The sequence below is a fragment of the Papilio xuthus genome, unplaced genomic scaffold (assembly GCF_000836235.2).
Source record: "Papilio xuthus unplaced genomic scaffold, Pxut_1.1 DF828142.1, whole genome shotgun sequence".
Classification (NCBI taxonomy): domain Eukaryota; kingdom Metazoa; phylum Arthropoda; class Insecta; order Lepidoptera; family Papilionidae; genus Papilio; species Papilio xuthus.
In genome coordinates this window covers 6,840,395-6,849,429 of record NW_013530507.1, presented here as the reverse complement: position 1 = coordinate 6,849,429, position 9,035 = coordinate 6,840,395, and positions in this window count along the sequence as shown.

Here is a 9,035-nt window from a genome sequence, read left to right as displayed (position 1 = left end):
TTGACTATGAATCCTTTGTCCATATTTGAAATAATTGATGAATATTTTAAAAAACAAATTTCACAAAAAACATTCCTCTATAATATTTATTAAACTTCAAAAGAACTTCTACGTATGTGTTATAAATATATACGCAAATATAACGAGTGTTATCTTTGTTCGAGTTTACTTAAATACCTGAACAAACTTAAGGTTGTTAGCAATTTCGTGTTTACAACCTACCCACGTTATTTACTCTAACATTCCTTGTTTACCTTGCGAGCCTTACTAACGACTTACCGTGAGTTTACACTGTGGGAACACCGATGAGAAAATACTTTCATCTCTCTTATTCTCTTTGAAATAACAGAGATAACAACATGTTTTTACTACAAGTGTTTCAACAGTGGAAATTTGCGGCTACTTGTGAACTGCTACTAACACTTAGAACAAATTTAGGTTTATATATAAACATGTTTTTAAACTGACATTAAAGAGAAAGGGACTTTCATATTTTTCAAAAGCAAAGTCTTTAATTATAACTAATAAGTAATCTTACTGTAGTGTATGCATAAACGTAGTGTTGTTTGTCTCGAGCGTACACGCCATAAGTACATGCCGGAGAGAGGGGACGTCAGTCGATGTCAGACCTTTGAGCCGGCAACACGTGTCGGTACATAAACGAGCCAAATATAGCACAACGAATGCTACACTTACTAATATTATAAATGCGAATGTTTAGATGTAGGGATGGATGTTTGTTAGAAGGTATGAGCAGAATTGCTAAACGAAAAACACATAGGCAACTAATAGATTTTTTTATTCCGTGAGGACGGAGTCGCAGACGAAACGTAGTTATAAAAATAATCAACATAGACAAGCTATAGATATTTTAAATTCATTATACTGTTTGTTATAATACGTACATCTGAGATTCTCATTCTGTATTGTTTGTGAGTTCCAAAGTATCAAATTCCAAACAGAAAATAGTATATTTTCCTATATTTCAAGTTAAATTGGATGCGCTGTATGGAGCAACCAGTTCGTACCCAATATTGAACTTTTCATTGTGACTATAGCTTTAGAAACTTTTCTGTTTTAATGCAAATGAAAACAAATACATAGTAGAACAAAATAACAACAGATTAGTTTTTAAAAAAAATGTTTAAAAACACACTGAACTGAGCCGACATTATTAACGAAGTGTAAAATACATCATCAGCTCACTATACGTACCCACTGAGGGGCTCGGAGCCTACCCTAAATTAAGGGTTATTAGGCCATAGTTAACCACGCTGACCAAGTGCGGGGTGGTTGACTTCAACATATCTTTTGAATATCTTCTCAGATCTGTTGCAAGTTGCATCAATGTGTTGTCCTTCACCGTAAGAACATCGGATAAATGTACATATGTAAATCGGAAATCGAAAAACACATTGGTACATGGCGGGATTCGAACCCAGGGCCTGCAGATTGAAAATCAAGTGCTTGACCCCTGAGCCACCGACGCTGTTTTCGTACTGTAGTAAAATTGTAAAGTATTATTAGTATATGGATTTATTTTTTAATTGTTTTCACCTCAATATAAATAAAAAAATAAACTTAAATATAAAGGTACTTAGATGTATTTAGGTGCACCTTAACCTTTAGTATAATGGATAAAAGAAATATAAAAAAATCACACCTCGTTGATCGATCGACACACATCAAGTGATGCTTAATATTATTTTGGAAGGATTTTTAATATCGTTAATCAATGCAAACTTTCAATGGTCGTTTTGACATAAATAATTAGTACCTGGACATTTTTTTTAAATTGTGTTTTTCGAAAATTATATTTAAATACGAATTACTAATAAAATGATGAAATATGAATAATATTTTTCGATCTTACCGATAGAAAAAGTTAAGTTTATGTTTAAGTTGATTATCGATAAAACACGAATAAAATGACAATTTCAAAAATATTTCCTAGCTAGATCGATTTATCGCCCCCGAAACCCTCTATATACAAAATTGTATGAAAATCGTTGGAGCCGATTCCGAGATTCCAATTATATATGTATATACAAGAATTGCTCATTTAAAGATATAATATTTTAGTAAGTTACGAAATGTGAATAAAAAGTAAAAAGGTGTACAAAGTTAATATGTTTTCCTAGACCGAGTTGCGACTGTGACGTAGCGACTCGATGTTTTCAGAACTCTACAGAAAATTTATAGAAGCCTCTACAAACAGGAAAACTCTTTGAACAGTATTTATCGGTTCTCGTTAAAAATTCTTTAGAAAGCGTTGAATTTATTTTTCTGTTTTTATTTTATTTTTAAATGTTCCAACTTGGTTTTGTAAAGGATACGTGAAACCTGATAACTAAATTAAATAAAAATCCTTATGTCATTTGTTGCTTTTCTTGGTTCATAAATATACATAAATAATACATATTTCTTACACATAATACATTCGAGTTGCTTATAAAGAACAATCTATTTTTAAATGTTTTTCTGTCTGTATACGATTTCGCAAGGTCGCTTTGCTAAAAACTCATATTTGTTTAGTTTTTAACAGTGGTAGAGCCCGCTTTAACATCTTCGCACTAATCGGCCCGGCTCGCCCGTGAAATACCACGACCACACAGAAGACAGACGTCAAGTGGAAGCAATTCCGCGTTTCGTCTGATCAGTGTGCCTCCCGGAGGCCTAATTTAGTCCTCTTTCCCTTCCCATCCTTTTCTTTATAAGGAAAGGATGGGAAGTGGAAGTGGAAGTGGACTTTCCGGATGAGAAGCTGCATGGAAAGGGAAGATATTTTCTTTCTGTGCATCCTCTCCTCCGTCGATTAAAGGTAGGCAACGCGTATGCAATTGCGTATGTCTATGGGCAACGGTCACTTCGCTATTTCTGCGATTTCAGGTGGCCGCTCGCTCGTTTCGCCTTCTGATATAAAAAAAAAAGTTTCTGATGTTACAATTCTTATTTAATTTTGTGTGTGATGTATAGTGGGGAATAACTATATGTATGCACATATACATAACTATGTAAATTTTAAGTACTACTAAATATAATTCTTCTATTTTTAACCGACTACAATAAAGAAGATGTTCTCAATTCGTCTGTATTTTTATTTTTGTTCGTCCGTAATAAAGAGAAATTTATATCGGGCTATTCAGTGAGCAATATGGTATTGTATTAAAAGATCTTCTGAGCAATTCTATTTATATCATCATTCAATAAACTTCACAACAACTAAGAACTAATTGCAGACCACGACAATGCTGGGAAGATATTTATTAAAACTGTAAAGATGACATTTGTATTTCGATTCTTATTGGACTTTTCGATGTATAAATACGTAACTAGTATGAAGCCAGGGACATAAACGTCGACATTTTAGTAAGGCTAGTGTTGAGTCAATACACTGACTTTAGTACTAATTATTATTTAACAACTTATTTCATTGATTAGCATTGGATACTTTACATTATTCTAATTGTTTAAAAAAAAATATTTAAAAGAAAATAAAATTAAAACTATTATTATTAAGTCATTATTTTAAAATAATATTAATACTTAAATTAATTGTGTGAATTATGTAATTTTCTAGCGTTATAGTAAACAACAGTACTGTTTCATAACTTCAAGTAAGCATAACTTAAAAGTAAGAATATTATAAGAAGACTTGACATGCGCTGCCGCGCCGCCGCCGCTTGCTCGTGCATGCATTTTTCTTGAAATACACATTAGGCACGTTTGTTATTCAAGGCACATTTTTCGCAAGTTTCTGAAACATCTACGATGTTTGAGACCTCGATTCGACTAGTTTTAGGGATGTCAAAACTGCACAAAACATTAAAAATTAAAGAATGCACCTGTTAATAAAATAATTTTGACAACCTTAATGACAGTCCAAAGTAGGACAGATTACTTCTCCAGAATATGTATAATACAACGGAAAATGTAGTATAAACTAATAAAGTACAATAACATCATAACTCACGCCCGTAACTAAAAGGGGTAGGCAGAGACCATGGACCTCCATTTGGAACAGGCTTGACACACTTCTCTCTCAGCTACATTCATACGTCTACGCATACAAGCTCGTGGATTTCTATGATAATATTAAGTAAATATAGTTAAAAAAACTCTCTGCAAGCCAATTTTAATGTTTAACTGGTCAATTTCATTCAAACTTTATAAATTAAATGAAGAATTTCATATGTCAATATCGGTAAATATCAAATGATATTCGGACATTTCCATTGTATAGATGAACGTGTTTGCATCGTTGTATACTGTTGGGCCGCGGACGAGAGCGAAAGCGTGCCCGTGGTCCCGTCCCGATGCGTCAGAGGGCAGTCAGGTTTTAGTGGGTATTCTGGTCACCTTCTGTGGCCGGCGAGTCCCACACTCCCTACGCCATTGCACCGCCCGGCGTAGGCGTGCGTAAATGCATTTCCTGACTATAAAAAAAAAAATCGTTGTATACTGTATTGATTTAATGTTGTCAAAGAGGTACCACTACAAAGATATTTAATATCACAAAAGGTCGGGTTCAGGTTCGTATTCGTCAAAGGAAGGAATACACACACCATTGGTAATAATCGTATCCAATTCATAGAATAAAGATCTTTCATAAAAAATATTACTGCGAATAAAAATTTTAAGACGTCAAAAGCTTATGAGAACTAGCTGTCGCCAGCCGTCAGCGCTGGCTTAAAAAACCTAATTAGTTGCCTGTCTGTTCTTCCAGACTATGTCCTACATCTGTTCCAAATTTCATCGAGATCTGTTGAGTCGTTATGGAGATACTTTCTAACAAATATCAATCCATCTAAACATTCACATTTATAGCATTAGTTAAGTATAACAGATTATTATTATTTTATGATTAATAAAAATATATTCAAGCCATATTAAAATTATGCTAAGACATATCTAAGTTTTCTAAATAAAAATAAATAAAACAGTTCTAAAGTTTGTGAAGTTAGAAAATGGCGCAAAGATTGTCGACACTTGACGAAATCCATTTCAAATGTATTGTAGAAGTTTAATAGTTTGTGTTCAAAGTTTAAAGTTTCCGTCGTCGCTTCGTTTCAAGTCTACGAGTAATAAAATGAAGATAAAGTTAGCAATAACAATTCAATGTTTTTATTATATACAATTTAAAAGAAAACTTATCTTGTATCACAATAGCCCGTGCACTAAACCTTCTACAGATTTTCTTTAGTATTAAAGTTAATTATATATAAGTACGCGTTTACTGCCACCGACTTACTCTCCGCTCACCATAATTTTATACGTGAAAATCTGTAGCATTGAATGTGTTAATTTCATCAAAACTTTTCTTCCAAATAATCGTTCGAAAAGGGCAATATTAAGAAAAGTTTAAATTACATTTTACATTATCTGTATTTCTTACTTATTATTGAGAAATTCTTAGAAGCAAGTTATTCAAACAATTTTCCGAATTAAATTGCTTGAATTAAAATCTGCTGCTATTTTTAAAATACAAAGCTGTAATGTTATTTCTTAATTTTGCTGTTGCCTATATCTACGTATATGTTCGTTACTAATGTAAATTGTTATGAGGCGTGCATAATACTCGACAACCGCAACCTCCATCGAGCTTTCAAGCCTAAGCACCTTGGAATACACACAGACATGGAGAATTTTAATTATTAATACAAAACAAAATAAAAAACTATATAGTATAGTAAAAGTTGGAAGTTAAAACTTTTAATTATTCAATGTTATTACAGTGTAATACGTAATACATCGTTGGTAGGACAGCGGCGGCGTTCCGACAGTCCTGCGCATACGCGTGTTTACAAAGTCAAGGCTCGCGGCTAACTAAGGCAACGGGGGAACTACGGCGGGCGCGCAGCCGGGCGGATTGTCGGGACGGAAGCGGGGCGCGCCCAGTTCGAGAGGTGGCGTGATTTGGGCGCGGCGCTATAACAGCTTCAATAAAGGAAGACCGAAGAAAGAATCTTACTAATATTATAAATGCAAAAATTGGCTCTTGTTGAAATTTGGCATAGATGTAGAACATAGTCTGGAAAGCACGTATGCTATTAAGTTTTGTAAATTCCGTGCGGACGGAGTCGCGGTCTACACTTAGTCTTATTTAAGCGAATAATCAACATTAGTTTAGAATAAAATATTTTCAAGATATTAATAAATTCAGTCTCAATCGACAACTAGTATGTAATAATTAGATTCAGAGAGATTATATATGTATGAATGAGAAGTATAGAAGGACTGCATACTGTGTCCGCCCGTCGTAGACGTAAGGATAGTAAAATTAAGGAATTAAAGGTTAACATAATTTATTTATTGATACGCCCACTTTAAGATATGCAAATTTTGATTATAATTTATTTATCATTAAGGAAACTAATTTTATATGTTGTTGATTCGATAGAGCCGTGTGTAACAAAATGTTAAGCGTCGTAGCTGTTACGTGAACGCTTTACTTGTAAGCATATCGTGCGACATTACGGTAATGTGGCGGCCATTCAGATATCGCGGTAACTATCGCGCCTCACTTAACCTATTATATGCATCAAATATCTATACAATTAATAACATTGTACTATTTCTATGTAATATTGAAAAACTATCATAATTTCGCGAACTTAATATTTGCGTTGCTGATAACAAAAATCCATATTCGAGTAACAATGTTTTGTCTGTCTGTCTGTCCGCAAATGCGCGTTTGTTCCTGGCAATCTCAGAAACAGTCAGAATAATGTTTAGGAGATCCTGACTGGAAGGCAGCCGATGCCAATTAAATAGTCTTGGTAATTTTAAAACTGTGACTCTATTAAAAAAATTATTAACAACTTCACGCGTTCCTAAGAAAAGGGTTCTTGACAGACATTAGAACGGACAACAAAGTTTTCCTATAAGAGTTCCGTTATTTAAATTTCGAGTTACGGAACCCTAAAAATATTAAAATCATCATACATTTTTTTTTCACACTAAAACCTGAGACTCAGTAAAATGCTAATTATTATGTAATGTTGCATAAATTTCGTGAAATTCCAGGCAGTAATTCTTGTTAGCTTAACTTGCTGCAATGTTATTTTGTGCCAGAAATTCCTGATAACGTAAGCTTTGGATCGCAGTCGACCGGCTGAATAGACTTTTGCACGTTCAAACGCCCCACCAAAACGATTCTGATTCCCATTCTCTGTTCATTTATGTAATCCGATCAGTTGAATGATTCTTGAATATCATTCATTCATCTCATATCCAAAAAATACCTAAATTATACAAAAAACTACAGTTAGATACTGTTTACACTAACTCTGACTGACTGTGATTGAGATTATGAACGATAACTTGGTTATATCTTAACTAATATTATAAAGCGGAAGAGTTTGTTTGTATAAACGCTTATCTCAGGAACTACTAATCCTATTTGAAAAATTATTTTTTTTGTTGGATGTTCCATTTATAGAGTAAGGCTTTAGGCATAACATTACACTGCGACCAATAGTTTTTTAAATTCCGCACGGACGGAGTCGCGGGCGATAGCTAGTGTATGTATCAAGAATATGTAAGAAATATCCATCTATATTATTAGTAGGAACTAAGATATAAGGTGTGTGTTCAATAGTTCATTACTCCTTTGTCAATTTAAATATAAACACTAGTGTTCTTTATTTAATTATTCCAGAGTTTCATAACGAACTCCTCAAAGCTACTTATGTGAAAATAAAATATTAAAACTATAGTAGAATGTTAATTACATTTTATTAAAAGATATTGTACAAGTGAATTTATTTCAAATTGTAACATCGTTTCAATTAAAGCGTCGAGTTTCATTGCGATTAATTATAAATTAGTTTCATTCAAGTGATTGTTCCAAAGGTTTTTTTATTAATAGAATAGCAATTAAGTATAAAATATTATACAAGTAATGTTTTGATTTCCAATTAAATAGTTTAAAGTCTATATTTTGGATATCATATTTTTTTATTATAAGGTGGCAAACGAGCAAGCGGCCACCTGAAGTGACCGCTGCCCATAGACAACTGCAATTGTCAGCAACAACATCTGTTGAATGAATAGTCTAGCCCGGAGCCACAACCATACAGAAGACTGCAAGTGAAGTGGAAGCAACTCCGCGTAGTCTGATGAGTGCGTGATGGAGGACTTATTTTTGTCCCTATCCCTTCCCACCCTGAGAAAGAGAAGTTGGATTTGACGGAGAAGGTGACGCATAGGAAGGGGATATATCCTTTTTCATAGAAAATCTCTGCAATATGTTAAAAGATTGAAATGTTATATTTTCAATAGAGTTGTTTTTAATACAGTGAGTGATGCATTTAATATAAATTGTAGAAAGAGAGAATATTAAAGTGCAGAATACAATAACCTGTCAGAAAATACAGTTACAGGGAAATACGATTCAGTCGACAGCGTCATTTGTAAATCCCGGGGGACGCAATTCATGGGATCGTTTATGCAAACGTCAGCTACATGAACGGATAGCGAGACAATTTTCTCTCTTTGTTGACTAAACAGTTATGAGACATTATGCGAATGAACTTACGAACGAATGCTAAAGAATTTATTTTCAGCATTTTTAGGCCATCTTCACTTAAAAAAGTGAACCAAAGATCCTTTTAAAACTATCTTAATCGTCATCAGCTCATTATACGTCGCCACCGAGGAGTTTGGAGTATACCTTAAGGTAGAGGTGACTCGGCCATAGTCAACCACGCTGGTCCAGTGCCGGTTGGTTGACTTCACACATATCTTTGAATTGTATCTCAGATATGTGCAGGTTGCATCTCGATGTTTTCCTTCACCGCAAGAACTTCCTTCTTAATAAATCAATATATTGGTGAAATCTTACCAATGTCATAAATGCGAATGTTTGGATGTATGCATGATTGTTATAAGGTATCACCAGAACGGCTGCATAATTCTCGCTGAAATTTGGCATAGATGTAAAGCATACTCTGAAAGAACACATAGGCTACTAATTATTTTTTATTTTGTCGAGTCGCGAGCTTCAGTTAGTAATCAAATAAAACTATAATTTA